We start from the raw sequence: 20,123 nt of genomic DNA, 5'->3' as shown, positions 1-20,123 counted from the left end.
TAAGATATCCTGCACTCAGACAAACAAACAAACAGACAAGCCGGTAGGCGGCGATGGGTCGCGGAGCACGGAAACTATAAGATGCTAGCAGGGATACCCGTGCTCCGCACAGGAATCCCGTGGATGACGGCGGGTCTGAAGGAGTATATGTCACAGGTAATTGTAAAATTGTAGAGGCTGCCACCATTATTATTTTTTTTCATCACCACTATAATATTATATTTTCCCCGCCATGTTTTATATGCAGAAGACTCGAGTTCAAAAATGTTAAGATTTATTGCTGCATCAGATAAAAAACCATAATGCCTCAACAATGTGAGGCTGGTTTCATGTCATCATTTGCGACTTAATTAATTCTCATTCTCTTGCAAATTCCGTTAGCCCCATGTCAATCAGCTGAAGTTGAAAAATTAACGTTACGCAATCAGGTGATGACGTCATAATTCGGAAACCGCAAGTCGGAAGTACAATTCTTTTACATCGGGACACTCCCGGGTACATGTTCTGTCAACATGTGAAGTTTGGTGAGGATCAGTCCAGTACTTTTCGCGTGCATAGGTCACAGAGAAACACACACACAGACAGACACACTTTCAAATATATATATATATATATATATATATAGATAGAGCAAAATGGATGTCATATAGTTGATAGGGAATTACCTTAAGATTATGCATCCCAAATCTCATCGGGTTCCATCTACTGATAACTACTCGGTATCCATTTGAATGAAAAGTACCGAAAATGATGTTTGAAATCAGAAATCCCCAAAGTTCGAGGGGGTGCTGTGGGTGAACAAAGATCTAAATCGAAAATCCGGCTCGATCGTTTGTGCACAATGTATTCAGACGATTAGTGTGAATTTTCATGACCATCCGACCATAACCCTAGGAGGAGTAGCATTTGGCGCGAAGGCACCTCCACCCCCTCCAGCTCTCGCATATTATCGTTTTTTGCACTAATTGACCTTTGACCCCTGATCTAAGCGAAATCCGTCAATATGTCCTAAGGCAAAGTTGTAGTACTCATTGAGTACCATGAACCTGCAAAGTTTCATTCGTATTGATGCACTCACCGAGCCGCTTGGGGGCCTTCAATTTTCGCTATACCCTAATTGTAGGGGGCGCTGCGGGTAAAGTATTCCATATATCACAAAAACCAGAATTTGTTTGATAGAGCATCACCTGCAGATCATTCGTGCCAAATTTCCCAACGTGGGATAATGGCTTTCGGAATTTATTTCGCGTGAACGGTACTGATTTTGAAGGTTTTTCGGTTGTTGCTAGGGAACCAAAGCGTCCCTAGCAACCATCACAATTCCCAAAGCACTTGGTCATAAGATGTACCTACCACCAGAGTTTGGTCAAAATCCGCCCACGTTTACTGTCATTTATGCTGATGACAAACGAACAAACATCCAAACAAACAGACAGAATTACTGACAATAAGAGTCACCTATTTCGGCGACCAAACAGACAGACAGAAAGGGGTGAAAACATTATCTCCTTCACCTTTGGTGGCAGAGGGAAAAAGGATGAGAATGGGGAATGCTCTGAGAGAGAAGGGTGGGTAATGGAGTTTGGGAGGAGTGGGAGTCGCAGGCGACGAAAGTGTGATGGAAGTAAGAAGGGAGTGGTCAGGTCAGGTATGGGAGCATGCGTCAGAGCAGCGCGTCGCTGTGTCCACTTTCCGCCGGTACTCCAGGGGCCTCTGTCTGGCCACCCCCAGGCAGATGCCTTGCCCATCCCAATCTCCTTGAGATGCCGATCAACCTGCTGCAACCACGAGGCACGTGGTTGGCCCATTGGCCTCCTCCACTCACGAGACTCCCTCGCTGAGAGAATCTGGTGAGCAGGATCAGCATCAGGAAAACGAGTCACATGTCCATGCAACCGCAGCTGATGCTCACGGACTGTGCAGGTAACAAATCTCATTTGAGTCTCTTAGCAACCGCTCGTTGGACACAAAGTCCAACCAGCGATAGCCAAGGATTCTCCGAAGAGACCTGGTACCAAAGGAATTAAGTCTCCATCTCAGCTCCTTGGTCAGAGTCCAAGTGACACATCCATAGAGCAAGACTGGAAACAGCAAGGACCTGAAGACTCGGACTTTCGTCCTCCCGCACAGGTACCGGCAGCGCCACACCCCGTTATCCAGTGAATCCATGACTCCCCAGGCTCGACCCAGACGTCTGTTGATCTCTGACTCACAGCCAGCAAAGACATGAATATCACTGCCAAGGTAAGTGAATCTCTCCATGACCTCAACATCCTCACCACAAACAGGCACAGACAGGACAGCAGCATCCAAGATGTCATTGAAAGCCTGGATCTTAGTTTTGACCCAGGAAACCCATAATCCCAGCGGCTCCGACTCCTCATTCAGCACCTCGAGGGGCCCCAAAAAGGATATCTAAAGTCACCACAAAGATTACTGCATCATCTGCGAAATCAAGGTCAGAAATATTGACATTCCCAAACGATGAACCGCAGCTTGATCTCTCCGACATCATCCCTAGAATCCAGTCCATACAAGTGCTGAAAAGTGTGCGGACTAGTACACACCCCTGACAAACTCCAGTAACAACTGGAAATAAGTCAGAGATGGTACCACCACATCTGACAGCACTCTCAGTACCAGAGTGTAGTTCAGACATCAGATCGAACAGTTTTGGTGGCACCCCACGAAGACCAAGAATCCTCCAGAGAGCATCCTGATTCACTGAATCGAACGCTTTATACAGATCAACATCGGCTGCAAGCAGCCCCTGCCGAAACTCTCGTTTGCGTTTGGTGAGGACCCGAAGAGCAAGGATACGGTCAATCGTCGACCTCTTTGGTGTAAAGCCTGTTCCCAGACAAGGGGGTGGTGGGTGGTTAAAAAAAAATTTTAATCCGCCATTTTGGCTAAAATTAATTTACATATATTTATAAAATGTCCAACAGGATGCTACAAAAGGTAAACTTTGAAGTCTATGGTCTGGGTTCAATTCCAGATCCGATTATAAACTGTTTGGTCTTGGTGCTCCCGTGTAGGACGTACGCAGTCTCTTGGACGGACGTTGATCCCGGTGTCTCATCTGATAGCCTGAGCTGGTGGACTTTCAAGATCCCATGGTGTTTTCTGTGATGGGTAGGTGTGGTATCCTCAGAACTTTGAACAAAATACAAATTCCTGCCACATTCAGTCCACCATCACATCTGGCCAGCCAGTTCATGAAGTACGTGCCAGAAACCTTCCCGGTGGTCGACCCCTCAAGAAGGTGGGGATAATTGGGGCGATGAAATGAGTAGTGTAAGACATGTAACAATTATAGACACGAGAGTAAAATAATTTTATTTTACTGGAAATAATTTATAGTCGTCCCTCTAATTCTTTGATTACACACCTTAATCAAAGTTTGGCCTCTTCGAGTAGTTCATTGAATACAGTTTTCACTGGGCACCCATCATCATTGATTATTTTCTGACTGATCAGTCATCATCCTCATTTACATATATCAAAAGTCTGGTGTTGGCTTAACGGTTAAGGTGGTTGGTTTAAGGTCTTAGAGTCTTGAGTTCAAGCCCCTGTCGTTCTGTTGAATTAAAATCAGGTGGGTTGATTCAGCCTGTCATCGTTCTGTGGTTGGTGAAATGAGGACAAACTTAATAGTGCACTGTAATCTGGTATGGGGCACTGCGTCAGTGGCACAGCTGTGCCCCCAGAAAAATGATACAGCCATGTAGCCACAGGCTGCATATGAATCTATAAAACATATCTGAACCTCATTTACATACTTTGTCATTTGCATATTGTGATTGCCCCCTTCCCCCCCCTCCCTCACCTCTTTTTGTTTGTTCGTTGTTGGTTTATTTGTTCCTTTTCTGTTTCATCCCCACTCTCCCATTACTCTTCTTGCTGCGTTTCATTCAGCTTGTGTGCAGCTTGTTCACCCCATGTGTCGTTCTTCCTCTCCCCTTGATCTCATTCTCATTTCCACTCTGAAGTGGATGTTTCCCCCTTTAAATTCCATTCCATTCTGCTCTGGCTATTCCATGAGCCTCGATCATGTATTCAAAACCCCCCCGACAGCAGACCAAAGCTGACCCAGTGTCGGCCCAATTGTGTGCCTGCATTGCAGACATCCCAGACATCCTGCACTTGGGCTTTTCTGGATCTAAGGACTGTCGACTTACTTGAGCATGTAAAAATAAAATGGAAAGTTTTTATTTTATTTTAATTTTTACAAGCAAACAATTTTAACTTGGAAAATGAATAATCACCATGGATTCCCCCTTGCCCCACTCTATCACCCCAGAAACTTTCCCACACCCCATTCGTATGTTGTGAGTGTGTATAGTTCTTATGTTCTTGCATATGGCAGCTTGGCTGCCAGGTAGCTTTCATTTTCTTGGAGCACAGCTGTGCCACTGATGCTGTACCCCTCTACCAGTACACTGGTACTCATTTCACCGACCGCAGAAGGATAACAGGCTAAGTCGACTCCACCTGGTGTTAATTCAGCAGCCAACAGGACTCAAACTCAAGACCCAAGGATCCCAAACCAGCCACCCTAACCACTAAGCCAATACCAGGCTTTGTGCATCGTAACAACCACCCGACTAAACAAGACATTGGGAAGCGAGAACCGAAAATTTAGCACTCAGCTCCATTTAATGGAATGACCATTTTCATACAAGGCCTGATATGCAAGAGGGGTTCTAAAGGTACTCATAAATAGTACAAAGAATGCGAAAAAAGTGGAATGACGAATGCTGCTATACTATTACTTCTTTGACGGCCCCAAAGATTCCAATTTTCTTGTGGGGTCGATGGGGAACGGTTTTTTGGTCCGTCTATCACGAACCAGCCAGCCAGGCATGACGTTCGAGTGAAAGGAATTTGTAATTTTTAAAAGCAAGTGCATGACCTCTGCACCCATCCTGTCCGACATAACATATCCTCATGTTCATGTACACACACACACACACACACACACACACACACACACACACACACACACACACACACACACACACACACACACACACACACACACACACACACACACACACATACACACACACACACCCTCCTTTACTTATCATTGATTGTTATATTTTGTAAAATATCATAAATGTCGATGTGTCTTGCACTATTCTAACCCGTAGCATCTTGTCTCGAATTCCGAAGATGAGAAAGATATTTCAAAGATCTGCTGGTCTTGAAAGAGGATTCACTCTTTGTGCTGCGTTTCATTCAGCTTGAAAACTTCCTTTATACCAGGGGTCTCCAACCTGCGGCCCGCGGGCCACATGCGGCCCCTTATATGGATTTATGCGGCCTGCGGTATCATATTAAGTTTACATTACAATGCGGCCCGCGATACTGCCAATTTGTCAGGGTCAATGATCAAAGCGTTCTGTAATTTTTATTATGATTTTGATTCATATTAGACACATGTGTTTTTAACATGATTATTCATTTATCATATTCGTTGGCAAGAAAAATATATTCAGCACTAATTTTTGTTTAAATTCCCGCATATTAATTATATATATATATATATATATATATATATATATATATATATATATATATATATTTTTGGAATTTAGCGTCCTTTTTTCTGGGTGCGACTCTCCGCCCCTCACCACTTTGGTTTTGTGGCCCTCCACCCAAAAAGGTTGGAGACCCCTGCTTTATACTAAAGATGTAAATCTTTAGTATAAAAGAATGATGGGCATTGTTTCATCAGGTGTGTGTTCAGGTACCAAGCTTCTTGTGGAGTGCTCGCCAAGTAGCTTAAGCACTCAAGCAAGCACTCCATTCAAAACCTTTGATAAGGAACGGCTAGCTTGGCAAGCGCAAGCTAGCTAGCGACTTGGTAAACTGACCCGAGTAAATGTAGATAAACAAATATGACTCTTGACAATCAGATAAATTCACCGCTGAAAATATATGGACAGTAGTTGGCAAATAATCGTGGAATTACAAACAATTCGAAAATTTAATCCGACAGTAATAGGAATCTTGCTGTTACGTGACCTCACGTGATGGATTCACCCCATAATTACAACAAGCTACAAGCCTCATCGTTATGCAATTTTTAGAAACAATCGTGGCAGAGCAGGATCTCGGTGACGTCACCAGTGACATGAGTTGTCCAACCAACTTGTCCATCAAAACTGTCCAAATGTTTCCAAGGTTTTCCAGGAATCTCATTGTTGCAAATAGCAAATTTTGCCCTCGTTAACCATCCCCACCCCAATCCCTCATCATTCCAAATTTCCAGTTTTTCCCTCCTGAGAGTTTCCTTTTATATCAATCTTGTCCACCCCCATTTGTCCACTCCTGCTCCCTATTCCTCCCCACACCCATTGTTTGCCCAAATCTGCGTCTATCTTGGCCTTCAACTCTGCTGTTGGTATTTCCCCTCTCTACTGTTCCTTTTATCATGTTAAGTCCTGATCCAGTTCAATGTACTAACTCTTCCATGAGCCTCGACTATGTATTTTTTTTTTAAAACCCAGCTTCTCCACCAGAAAGCACATTTTAATTTCCTAACTGGTCATGAGTGATGGCTTCCATAGACTTGTATATAATTGATCAGTGACATCATCTTTCCTTTGTACGCAGTTCAAGGTTGCAAGTAGCACCATCTGGTAAGAGACATGACAGTACCGCTGATGCAGTGCCCCCAGTGAGTTCTAGCAGGATTTTTTTGAATTTGGTCATGGTGTCGGTGGTAGCTCACATACTATTCGCAAGCGACACCGTAGGATCTTTAACGTCTTCCGACTAATTCCGTCTGATGGGATGCCCAGTTTAACGTCCATCTGAGGGATGACACACTCATTGATGAGTCTCCCTGCATGTGACACACCGGGATGACAGTAATATTATCGCTTGGCAGAGATTATCAATAGCATGATACAGCAGGTCATGAACTGAGATTAACGCTTGCACAATGTCTTCAGGAGCAACGCTTGACTTTGGGTATGCCAATGTTACCCAAGATTGGATTTTGTCCAAGACGGGAAATTGTACAATTTTTTTTTATTTCCCACAACAAGATGGAATTTCAAACAATTAAACTTAAGAAGGTAAAAACTTCTTTAACTTTAAAACATTTAAATTTATTTTGGTTGCTGTGATTTCTCAAGAAAAGAAAAAAAAAATCCCAATTTTCCCATCTTTGTACACCTTCCCCTACAAGTAAAAAGATAACATTTCACAAACTCTTTATTGGTGGAAAGTTTTACATATTCTTCTGATGAGGTTTTGAAGATTATTCAGTGAAACGTGTGTATAGTCTGTATCATTGTTCCCATCCATTTTTGGAGCAGATAGAGAAAGTTGACCTTTTTAAAAGTGCTTCGGTTCAAAGGAATCATTTGAACAGTTCAGTGGAATTGGGTATTATTTAGAGAATGTAGAAAGGTTTAATGCACCACATCAATAGAATTGCGATGGTTTCAGTTGTATATCACAATGGAAGTAGTTTTCCAGGAGAAGTCACCATCCACAGGATCAATACCCATGTCGAACCTGCTGAAAAGACCAAAAAAAACCAAACAAACTAACATCCCTTATCATCCAACTATCTCGATTGCAATCACATCCAAGCTACTTCCTCTTAGAAAATGGCGAGATGTAAGGACAGTAAAGCAGGTATGAGGCAGAAGTTTAAAATCAGAGACGCAGGAGTGAAGGCTACTGGCTGCCTGACTAAAGGCAGTGTTACTGTACGATGCAAATTCAAAGCTGGCCGTTATTCTGCCGGGAAACTAATTACCAGCACCACGGCATGGCAGCCCCCTTTCCTCCCTCCTGCAGGGCTGGCTGCAGCCTGAGATAAGGCCTCAGCAAATCACTTCCGATTTATCAGGCCGGAACATCGCATCGGCCCAGAGAAAGGAATCGATGGCCTTTTTGTTTGCGGCTCGCTATGCACAATGCCGGGGATCAGATCCTCAATGAATTTGCATGGAGCTCCCATCCAGGCAAACAGCCAGCTCGCTTCACCATGGCATATCTTTCCGTATCACACACACACACAGAGAGACACACACACACACACACACACACACACACACACACACACACACACGAAGGTAGGGATTTGAACCAGGAGTCCACGAGGAACGTGTGGTTGATTCAGTAAGTAATGTAACTCATATTATGCTATCACACATCCTTTCACTCCTTGATGATGCTCTGGAGATGTTCGAAAGGATTCTGATTAGTGGGCTGTCCGAGACAGGAAAGATGGACGATTAAAGTCTCCGCCATATTCTGTAAAATGTAGGTTGTGTTCCTGAGAGGTGGGGACGTGCTGCTGAACCTTGCTGCTCGGTGGTACATCACGTGCACATATATCACATAATCTAAGAACCTCACATGTGGATATATCACGTGATCTTTTGACTGAGTAAATCGCAGAGACGTATGCAAGATTTTGACAAACATGAAAGGAAGAGGTGGGATTCGGGGTAACCTCAGAAGTTTTGAAAAATAGACAACCAACAACAGAGTCGTGCAGCAATAATTCCCATATTCTTCGAGCTGATGTCTCTACCGATAAATCCTGGAGAAAATGCTGAAATATATGTATATAAATTTAAACAAAATAATAAAATGAAGGTAGATTGTCAGAAGAAGGTATCACAACGTCATCTACATGCCATTTATGAAGCCAGTTCCAAAATGTGTGTGTATGTGTGTTTTACAATTAGGTTGTATAGCTACGTCAAATTTTCTGGTTTGGAACTCCTGAGCGTGAGCACGGAAAGAGCTTAGGATGCAAGAATATCACCTTCAATTACTGTAAGAAATATATGGATTAACAGAGATATAAATACGCCGATTCTACCGTATTACAAGCATCCGTGTGAATTACTTAGCGAAGGAGAAATTCCAAAGTATCCTGCAAATGGAAAATTGTATTCATCTGTCACAATGAGCCAGAGAACACTGGCACCCAACCAGCTTGTTACCTAGCAACAGGAAAATTCCACTGATCAACCAACGTGCGGCAGAGATTTTGTCGAACAAGATAACGAGTTGAAAATGCCTCAAAAATTACTTTAAGTGTTAATTTACCTTTTAAAAGGAGGAATTTATTGGCTCGCACAGTGCACTTATGTCTGTGGCGGTGGGGGGGGGGGAACAGGAAGTGAATGACATGTTGCCTTGCAAGTCGTATTTGTAGTTGTAAAAACCACATTCTGGGCATTCTTCCAAAACTCACCACAAGTTCATCTTTCAAACTGGTTTAGCCTTTCTCCTTTTCATCCCCCGATGGTGGATTGCATCTTTTGATAAAAACAGCTCTTGAGCTAAAAGCACTTGTGATCATGTTTTCAGGACTCCTTTCAACCTTCCAACATTTTACTATACTAGTGTGGGCCCGTACGTGCAAAAAAAAATATAATAATAATAATAAACTTTCAAACCGCGTGCCAGAAACGACAACCACACAGGCCGTTCCTTCGCTCTCGCATGCCCGTACGTGCGTGCCTGCACGTGCGTGGCCGTACGTGCAAAAAATAAAAATAAGAATTGTGACGTCAATCATGACGTCATAGCACCGTGTCCTGTCATTGTTTTGTAAATAAATGGCCATAACTTGGGAACCACTTGTCCCGTACATGCGTGGCCGTACGTGCAAATAAATAAATAAACAAATCCAAACCACTTGCCAGAAACAACCTCACAGGCCATTCCTTCGCTCTTGCGTGCCCGTATGTGCGTGGCTGTACATGCGTGGCCGTACGTGCGTGGCCGTACGTGCAAAAAAATAGTTTCAAACTGCATGCCAGAAACAACCCCACAGGCCATTCCTTCGCTCTTGCGTGCCCGTATGTGCGTGGCCGTACATGCGTGGCCGTACGTGCGTGGCCATACGTGGAAAAAAAAAGTTTCAAACCGCATGCCAGAAACATCCACACAGGCCGTTCCTTCACTCTCACGTGCCCGTATGTGCTTGGCCATACGTGCAAAAAAAAAAAAAAACTTTCACAACACGTGCCAGAAACAACAACCACACAGGCCATTCCTTCGCTCTCGCATGCCCGTACGTGCGTGGCCGTACGTGCAAAAAAAAAAGAAAAAATAAGAATTGTGACGTCAATCGTGATGTCATAGCACCGTGTCCTGTCATTGGTTGGTAAATAAATGGCCATAACTTGGGAACCACTTGTCCGATTAATATCAAACCTTGAAAAGGCACATCCTCGGGTCCCCAGCGATATACCTGGCAAGTTTCAATTATATCGGACCAGTGGTTGTCAAGAAACAGCGGTCGCAGACACACAGACACACAGATTGCTGGAATTATAGATAGATGAACAAACACACCAATTAAATTTGATGGATTTCTTATATTAATTGACAAGAAACTTAACAAACCAAATTTTGAAGTCTGTTCAAAATGTGATTGACAAGGTTTGTCACTTGTTCTTCTTCTTGGACCCATACTCTTGAACAGAGAATTGGAACTGCCAAAGCCGTTTTGCCTTGGCTATTTGGCACAATCTTGGAGAGGTCACCACTCTGATCATTTCTTGGAGCACAGCTGTGCCACTGATGCTGTGCCCCTCGATCAGTTGTACTCATTTCACCAACCTCAGGAGGATGGCAGGCAGAGTCAACCCCACCTGGTGTTAATTCAGTAGCCAACGGGGCTCGTACTCAGGACCCCAGGATCCCAAGCCAGCCAGCCTAACCACAAAGGCAACACCAGGCTTTGTCACTTCTAATAGATATGGAAACTCACAAAGTGTATTTTGTGGTTATATTCAAATTCGCCATAATCATGTGATTTATGTGATTTCAAAAAGGAACATATGAATGATTTTACAAGTAAAATCAGGTTCATAAGAAGTTTATAAATGGAGACTTCTTTAATATAAAAACAGGTTGATGGAATCAGGTCGTGTTTACATACAGTACTTCTTCGTTGAATATTATCACACTCTCCTCTAAGCTGTCTAACCTGGGTTCGAATCCCAACCCAGCCAAAAACTGCCATCCAGGTGTTTCACAGGCAGGTGATTCATCAATGTGTGTGCCGTCCCTCGGATGGACATTAAACATGCGTCCCATCTGCCAGCATTAGTTGGGATGTTAAAGATCCCACGGTGTCCTTCGCAAAGAGAGGGCGAGCTATCGTCGGCATCCTGAACAAATTCCAAATTTCTGCCTGAACCTACAGGAGGTTATTGCAGCAGTGGTACAGTCAAGCCCTCAGCTATTGATGTTACCCCACAGCCTTGTACTGCATGCACATGAATAAGAAGATTGTATATTAGTCACAAAGGCCGCTACATAAAAGGATATTCCTAATTCATTCAGGTGTCGAATAGTTGGTAGTTCATTCATTCATTTTGTATGCATCCTGTGGCTGCTGGTTACATAATTGCTGGGAGCATGGCTGTGCCACTGATGCAGTGCCCCCTTTAGGCTGGCACAGGAATCTGTAATATGTTCAGGGTGGGAATTATAGCCCACCTACTCTTCCTGAAGGACACCGTGACATCTTTAACATCTACCAACTAATGCTATCAGACTGGATGTCCAGATTTATGTCCATCTAAGGAACAGCACACACATTGATGCCTCACTTTGCCTGCGAGACACCAGGATGATGGTTTATAGCTGGGCCAAGATTTGAACCTCGGCTCGACAGCTCAGAAGCAAGTGCACGTAACTCTCGATAATCCCACCAGCCCCTCTTAATAAATGGAGAGGAACTGCCTTAAATATAGAAAGAAAACAGACCCTAAAATATTTTTGCATGTTCAAAGTCAAAATAATTAAGTCATAAGAACAGGAACATGTTCAGGGTGTGGAATCGGTGTTACTCGGAAATTGGGATCTGGAAGCTGATTTACAACAGTGGGGATTCCAAGGGACTTACATCTCCAGGTTATTCTTGTTTTGGGCCTGGGACAAAGTTAGATATGAGATTAGATGCTGCCAGTAATCCTAAGACCCGGAGCAGAACGAAAAGGTGTCCCGAGGTTTATATGAAACACTGTATTGATTATGTTCAGAGAACACTAGAGATGAAAAACATGAAGAAATGCTGTATAATGTATCCCTTATCCTGAGTCCAACATTAAGTAAAACTGTTTTTGCCTTCAATTGCTTTTGGAAAGTCAATATAACTCAACAACTTTGATTTTATTGCATTTATTTACAGCCAAATTGAATAATTAAACTTTCTAAATTCCAACAGCTCTTTTCCATTTCGAAGCAAATCATCCTGTCTCACTGAACTGAAATAACAGGTAACTTGGATCTCGAATATTACTGATTATTTTGTTGTGAGTTGAGAAGTCCAGTGATGCTTTTTACTCACACTCTGCGTCATCATGAAGAACAAAGCTTGCATCAACAGCAATAATAATCTTTGATTTCATTTACGTCATCTTTGACTTGATTTTGCTCATGATTAGAGGATGAGCTTAAACAATTTACTAAACTCATTGGTTATAATTGTCTTTCAGTATCCAACCGAGACTTGAATACTGCTTTTTTTATTTTGCACAACAGTGTTTTTCCCAATACCGCAGTTGAATTTTCCAAACGTTGACTTCAATAACGTTTTGTTTTGAGCTCCTTGTAAATCAGTCATCCTGCATGTGGATCTGGATTGTTATGTTAAAAATATGTTTGGATATGCGAGAGTGAAGCAACTCGTGAAATGAGAGCTTATTGTTTCTCGTAGAATCAGCCAAATATGTATATATATATATATATGAAAATCAAAACCTGTCAAAGGGTGGAGGAGCTCCTTGTGAGCCAACGGCCATCCATATCTAGTGCCCAACTGTGTCTGCAGATGTCCTCCTGCAGATGGTTACATTTTATTAGGAGGTTGGTGGCAGGATTTGCACTCCGGCCACCATAAAACCCTTCATTCCACAAAACACAAAAACGCAAGGAAATCTGAAAACCCACTCCGTGGGAGTACCTCGTGTGCAGCTTCCCTTCGCAGGGAAGCTCACCTGATGATGGGATTGGGGCAAAGCCTTCGGGACCCCAAATCTTTGATGATAAGAGGGAAACCACGGGGTAACATTCCCCGGTCAGATTGCAGGAGTGTGTCGGAGTAGTGCTGAGGTGTTGTCCACCAGACGGCGGTCTCCTTGGGTTAACCTGAGACAGTCCCTTCGGGTGGATGCCTGGAATGTCCTATCCCTAAGAGAGGATGATCACCTGTCTCTGTTATCATCTGAGTTCAAGCGTTTGGACATCGGTATTGCAGCACTCTGTGAGGATCAGAGAACGGATTGCGGCGAGATCATGGTGGGTGGTCACACCTACTATCGGTCTGGTCGCTCTGATTGTTGCCATTCCCAATGAGTTGCTGTAGCTGTGTCCAATAAGCTGACTCCAATGATAATTGAGGTAACACCGGTGAACGAGCGTATTATGAGACGAAGGATTCATCACTCCTTAGGTGTCATTTCCCTGGTCTCTGTTTATACTCCGACTGAGGCGAGTGATCTCACCGTGAAGGACACATTCTACGCCGAGCTCGAGTCTGTGGCTGATCAGTGCCCCAGACGAGATACACTTCCAGTCTTGTGGGATTTCAATGCATCGACTGGAACTGACAGGGATGGTTATGAGATGTGTGTTGGTCCCCATGGGTCAGGAACTATAAACCAGAATAGCACAAAGTTCCTTCACTTTGCAAGAAGTCATGGACTTAGGGTGGCTGGTTCATGGTTTCAGCGCCCACAAGCTCATCACTGGACTTGGTATTCCAACGCTGGTGGTGTGGCAAAGGAGATTGACCATGTCCTCGTTGATGATCACTGGAGGATGATCCAGAACTGCAGGGTCTACCGGAGTGCTCAGTTCCTCAATACTGACCACCGGCTTGTTGTAGCAACTCTAAAGCTGCACCTTAAATCCTGGAGAATGGTACCATCCCAGCCTAGGCTGGAAGTTGGCAAGCTCAAGGATGAGAGAGCAGCTGAGGAGTTCGCGAGCAAGCTGAGGAGTTCGCGAGCAAGCTGAGTGGAGATTTGAGGCGTCTGGGTGCTTTGGGAGGTCCTGAAGAGTTGTGGAGTGTCTTCAAGACCACCGTCCTTGATGTTGCCGGTGGATGTCTTGGAACTCACCATAGGGCAAAGAAGAATTTTGTCTCTCAAGGGACACTGGATACCATTTACCAGAGTCGCAGGGCCAGGCCAAATGGCGGAGCTGAGCTGTTCAGGGAACTGAGGCGTAAAACTGCACGTGCGCTAAGGGTGGACAAGGAGGCCTATGTGCGAGGAATATTTGAGGGGTGGAGCATCACCTGTGGTCAAGGGATTCTCATCCTGTAAACAGGGGAATGCGCTCATTGTGTTCATCCAAGCCCATCCCTCGGTGTACTGCAGTTAGAGCAGAGGGTGGTAGCCTCTTGACAGAGGAGTCCAAAGTGAAGGCCCAACGGCCCAACATAAAAATGTGCAAAAACTGATCTCCTTTACTAAAGACCTATTAGCTTACTTCCAATCATCTGCAAGGTCATGGAATCCATCATCGTGGTTGATATGAAACACTTCCTTTTCTTAACACCCTCATCACAGATCACCAATTTGGTTTCAAACCAGGTCACTCCACCCTGGACATGTTGCTTATACTCACTCAAAAATGTATGGAAGCCCTCAATGTCAGACATGAGTTCAGGGTCGTCTCTCCGGACATATCTTGTGCTTTTGATACAGTCTGGCATCCTGCCTTGCTCTACAAACTCTCTGCCTATGGCGTCCATGGCCAACTCCACAAATGGCTTACTGACTTCCTCAACTCTCATAGCCATTGTGTGGCTCTCAAAGGAATCCTTTCATCTCCTCTCCCTGTCAAGGCTGGAGTGCCCCAAGTCAGTGTTCTGAGCCCCATCCTATTCCTGATCATCATAAATGATCTCTCTGACTGGAAAATCCCATTTATATATTTGCTGAAGACTTCACCTTGTGCCATGACATTCCTCATCCTTCAGACAGCCAGGCCGCATCCTCTTCCCTCTCTTCAGACCTTGAAAAAAAAAAATCAAAAGCTGGTCAAACACTTGGAATATGTCTTTCAATCCTGATAAATCTCACCCTCTCACTATCTCTCCAAAGCAAGCCACTGACTGGGCATCCTCCGTTGTACAAAGTCCTTCCTTGGCAAACCAGAACTCCTATCCACCTTTCAGGCATTTACCTGCAGCTTGATGGAGTACTGCTCTCTTCACTGGGCTGCCTCACATCTTTCTCAGCTTGAAGCCATGGACATGAAGGCCTTCAATTTTATTGGAATCTCCCGCGATGATGCTGAGTCGATGGGCCTATCACCATCCCAGACAGGGCAGCGGTCTCTCTGTCTTCTACTGCTTCCTTTCTGGTCTTGCACTCTCTGCTCCTTCTGTGCTTTCTCCTCCCACCTCTAAATTTCTGCAGGGTACACATGGTCCACTTTCAACCTCCTTCTGGTGAAACTACCTAAATGTAGGATCACTGATCACCTCTACTCATAACTATTGCCCTTTTCTACTGCCTGTGGAACCAACTTCCACATTCTCTTCAATCTCATTCTTTGCTCCAGATCTTCAAGACAGCTGTTTACCACCATCTCAGATCGTCCCCAATCCAAAACAATGACCTTTTCTCTGCTGGTAACCCAACCCCCTCCCCCCACCACACCCCTGTCCCTCCTCCTGAGAGTTTGCCTCTGTATCCATCTTGTCCCACCCCTGTATTATATCCTGCCCCCCCCCATTCCTCCCCACACACATCGTTTCTCCAAGCATGCCTCTATCTTGGCCTTCAACTCTGCTGTTGGTGTTTCCTCCCTCTCTCAACTGCTCATTAACCTCCGGCATCGAAGATGGATGGAGGTTACTGTTTTCACCCCTTTCTGTTTGTTTGTTTGTTTGTTTGTGAACAGTATTACGGAAAAACTCCTCGACGGATTTCGACGAAACTTGGTGGGGGGGGGGGTTAGGTATGGTCCAAGGATCATGCCATTAGATTTTGGACTTGGTCCAAAATCCAATATGACCGCTATGGCGGACAATTTGAAAAAATATTTGAATTTTTTTTTTTTGCATTTCTACATGTTTTAAGTGATTTCCAACCCCCCCTCCCCCCCAAAAAAAATTGTTAGAGAAAAAAAAATTTTGCTAATTTTTTTTCAACAAAATTTCGATTTTTTTTTGCATTTCTACATTTATAAGTGATTTCCAACAAAAAACATGCCAAAATTATAATTGCGGCTGATTTTGGAACTTCAGGTGGATATACCCACGTAAAATCAATTTCTGTCTCAAGGAATTTAGTTGTGACGAATTAATTGAGTATGTAAAAGTTAAAAGTAAAAGGGAAAGTTGCAAACTATAACTCTGTGAGCACTGTTGATGTCAAATTGAATGAATAGTATATCAGGTTCACTTGAGTGACCTAGCAGTATTGGCTGCGGAGGTTTTGCACTCTACCGAGTGCTGCCCCTCTAGTTTTGTGCTGTTGTGTCCTGATGTATTCAGTGTACAAGTCAAATAAGCACTGTAGAATGCAATTCCATTAAAAAGATCCTGCCGACATCTCGCTGTTCTCCCCAATGCTAATCGTCTATTAATTTATTCTACACATTTTCCACTCACTTCAATCTCAGAACCGCAGAATATCAAACTTTCCACTATTTCCACATGATCGTCTCCCAATCTGAACACATCGATCTTCTCAGTTGACAGGATTTTAGTCTTTTTTTTTTTAGGTTTAAATGAAGACCATCTTTTTCACTTTCCTTCTTCACTGTCAGCGGTTTCATCAAGTCCTATTTACTTTCTGCCAACAGAGTGGTATCGTCAGCATACCTGAGGTTGCTCATACGTCTTCCTCCCATCCTGACTCCAGCCTCGATGTCATCAAAGTTAGATTTCCTCATGATGTACTCACCACACAGATCGAACATGTAAAGGGGAGAGAATGCACCACTTTCTAACCGCTTTTCCAATTCCAAACTATTCTGTCTCTCCATATTCTGTTCTTACTGGATCTTCCTGTTTAGTGTACAAGTACAGATACTTGTAGGGGTACCCGGTGTTGCCCGGTGATGTTCTAATCCTGTTGGCATTTTGAAGAAATCAAATTTAATTTTTTAAAATTTTTTGTGGGGGCCTAAAACACTTCCCTACACCCACTAAAGAATGGGGTTAGGAATCATTTAATATTACCTTTCACGTAGCTACAAAGGCTTCAACACTATAAGGCGATTAAAAAAAAACAAAAAAATTCCCAAAAATTCAAAAAAATTTTCTTATAAATTTTCAGAATTGTTTTTTGCCTAAAATACTCCCCGGCACTCACCGATGAACCTCTGATAGTTTCATGAAGATCCGTTTGGCCATGTCTGAGAAAAATGGCAACAAAGATACACAGACAGACAGAGAAACATCTCTCTTTTAGTATATATCAGGTTCTCCGATATCCCTCAACATAATCCATATCAATTCATGATCAACACAATCAAAAGCTTTGCAATAAACAGTGATAGACCTTCCTTGTATATTCCGTTCCTTTTTCCATGATTTAACTCATATTTGAAATTTGATTACTAGTACCTCTTCCTCTTCTGAAACCTGCCTGCTCAATGAAGTACAGTATTCTATTCTGAGCTAGCATGTGAAATGAAGGCAACGGTTGGGTAACTTGAACATTCTCTTGTATCACCTTTCTTTGGTAATGGCATGTAGACTGACTGGTTTCACCTTTTAAGCCAATCAATCCTGCTCCAGATCTGTGTACAGATGGCTGTTAAAATTTTGATTGCCTCCTCCCCAACTACTTTAAGGAGCTATACTGGAATTTCATTGGCACCTGGTGCTTTTCCATTTGCCAGATCTTTCAAGGCTCTGTGAACCTCACATTCTATCACTATTGGTTCTTCCTCATAATCTCTTTCTTCGAACCTTACCGTCATTTCACTATCTTGTTTACATAGAGTTTCGGTATAGTCCTTCCATCTTTCTTTCACCTGTGTTTCTTCTGTCCAATCTTTTCCTTTTCTACTCTGACCTAAACTACCCATTGCAACTACCCATTAAACTACCCATTCTACCCATTGCAAGACCTAAACTTTCCTGTTATCCCTCTGATCTTTTTTTTATAAGATCTCTTGTTTTCCAGTTCTCTTGTCACTTTATATCTCGATACATCCCAGTTTGAAATACTTCTTTATCTTTCTTAGCTTGTCGTTGGAATTCGACATATAGCTACTTAATGTCCTCTCTTGATGCGCCTTTGGTTTTCATCTCTCTTCTTCTTTCTGCAATATTTATTCCTCTTCTGACAGCCATTTAGCCTTGCTCTTTCTGCTAGCTTTTGGGATGTTGTTTTTGGCCTCTTGTTTTACAATATCTTCAACCTCTTGTTACAATTCATCTGGCATTCTTTCAACCAAGTCCAGCTATGAAAAACGATTTCTTTACCTTTATTACCCCGTGCATATGAAGCAAAAAGTGGGGTTAAGCAATTGGTTCACGTCCATCAATCCATCCGTCGATCTACAAACGTCAGTTGATGATCGAGGAACAAATTATTTAAATTGAAGGTTATATTTTCAACATGAATCGGAACATGAATCAGAAAACGAACGTCCCACTCACTGCATATTGTTTAGATACGTCTTAAAGGTGATAGGTAGTCGGAGGTTTTGCTTTTTTTCACCTTTCTCAATTTGACTTGTAGTTTCGCCACAAGGAGTGTTGGGACATGATCTGTCCCAAAATTTGCACCTGGCAGGGTGTTGGCAAATTGCAAAACACTTCTCGATATCTTCTTTTCATTAAAATGTAATCAATCTGATATATATATCTATATCTATATCTATATATATATATATATATATATATATATATATTCTCCAATAAGTACCAGCAGAAATAGTTTGGTATTCAGGGAAAAAAATGTCAGCTTCGTGCATGCTCATCTGCTTTCCCAAGCACCTCTCAGTTTAGTATGCATCTTACTCCTCTGGCAGCACTCTCTCAGAACATCCACTCCAGACGAGACATTCGCAAGCCGCTCTTTTTTGGTTCCGCACGCTCCTGAACCTCGTCTTCTTCCTCCTTGCCTGTGTGTTCTCATAAGATTTTTTTTTTCTTACAAGTTATAAATGTACAATATAACTTGTAAAATATAATGCTGTCATTTATAAACTTAATTTTGAAATCACAGTATATAAATTATCAGAATTATTATGGAAGAATCTTACCTCCACCAGCTGAGAAAACCTTCCATCAAAAGCCTGTGTGATGGTACGTTTTTGAACTTTCGGAGCATTTTTGAAGTACGCATTTATTTATTTATTTATTTTACCGCACATGAGTACCTGAGTACCAGTTCTGTGAACCCCTGTATTATGTGAACCCCTGTATATGTGTGTGTGTGTGTGTGTGTGTGTGTGTGTGTGTGTGTGTGTGTGTGTGTGTGTGTGTGTGTGTGTGTGTGTGTGTGTGTGTGTGTGTGTGTGTGTGTGTGTGTGTGTGTATATATGTATATGTACATATATATATATATATGTATATATATGTATATATATATATGTATATATATATGTTGTTGTTCATCTTTCGGCTGCTCCCGTTAGGGGTCGCCACAGCGGATCATCCGTTATGATCCGCATACTGATTTGGCACAGGTTTTACGCCGGATGCCCTTCCTGACGCAACGCTGGTCGCCTCTTACGACACAGGGATCAGGATTTGGGTTTCGCCATGATTCCGGGCTGCTCTACACCCTGCCCAGTGCAGAGCCCCCGTCCTCAAACGATCCTCCAAGCCAATCCTCCGAGTAGCCGGATTACAGGCGCACGCCACTACGCCCGGTATATGTATATGTATATGTGTATATATATATATATATATATATATATATGTATATATATATGTATATATATATATATATATATATGTATATATATGTATATGTATATATATATATATATATGTATATGTATATATATATATATATATATATATATATATATATATATATATATGTATATATGTATGTGTATGTATATATGTATATGTATATATATATATATATATATATATATATATATATATATATATATATATATATATATAT

The 20,123-nt window shown here is 42.6% G+C and overlaps 1 long non-coding RNA gene across 1 annotated transcript; it reads right to left on the bottom strand.

The window, feature by feature from the left end:
* Positions 1-5,648: 5,648 nt before the first annotated feature.
* On the bottom strand, positions 5,649-17,694 carry LOC147032740 (uncharacterized). The gene is made up of 3 exons (XR_015055341.1): positions 17,594-17,694; positions 17,340-17,382; positions 5,649-7,539 (listed from the first exon to the last, which is right to left on the bottom strand). It is a non-coding gene; the product is annotated as an uncharacterized LOC147032740 (long non-coding RNA).
* Positions 17,695-20,123: the final 2,429 nt, after the last annotated feature.

The sequence above is a fragment of the Eptatretus burgeri genome, chromosome 2 (assembly GCF_056783735.1).
Source record: "Eptatretus burgeri isolate ZD-2024b chromosome 2, Ebu_testis_v1, whole genome shotgun sequence".
NCBI classification, from domain to species: domain Eukaryota; kingdom Metazoa; phylum Chordata; class Myxini; order Myxiniformes; family Myxinidae; genus Eptatretus; species Eptatretus burgeri.
The sequence above is the reverse complement of the archived record's forward strand: the minus strand, read 5'-3'. Positions and strand labels throughout refer to the sequence as shown.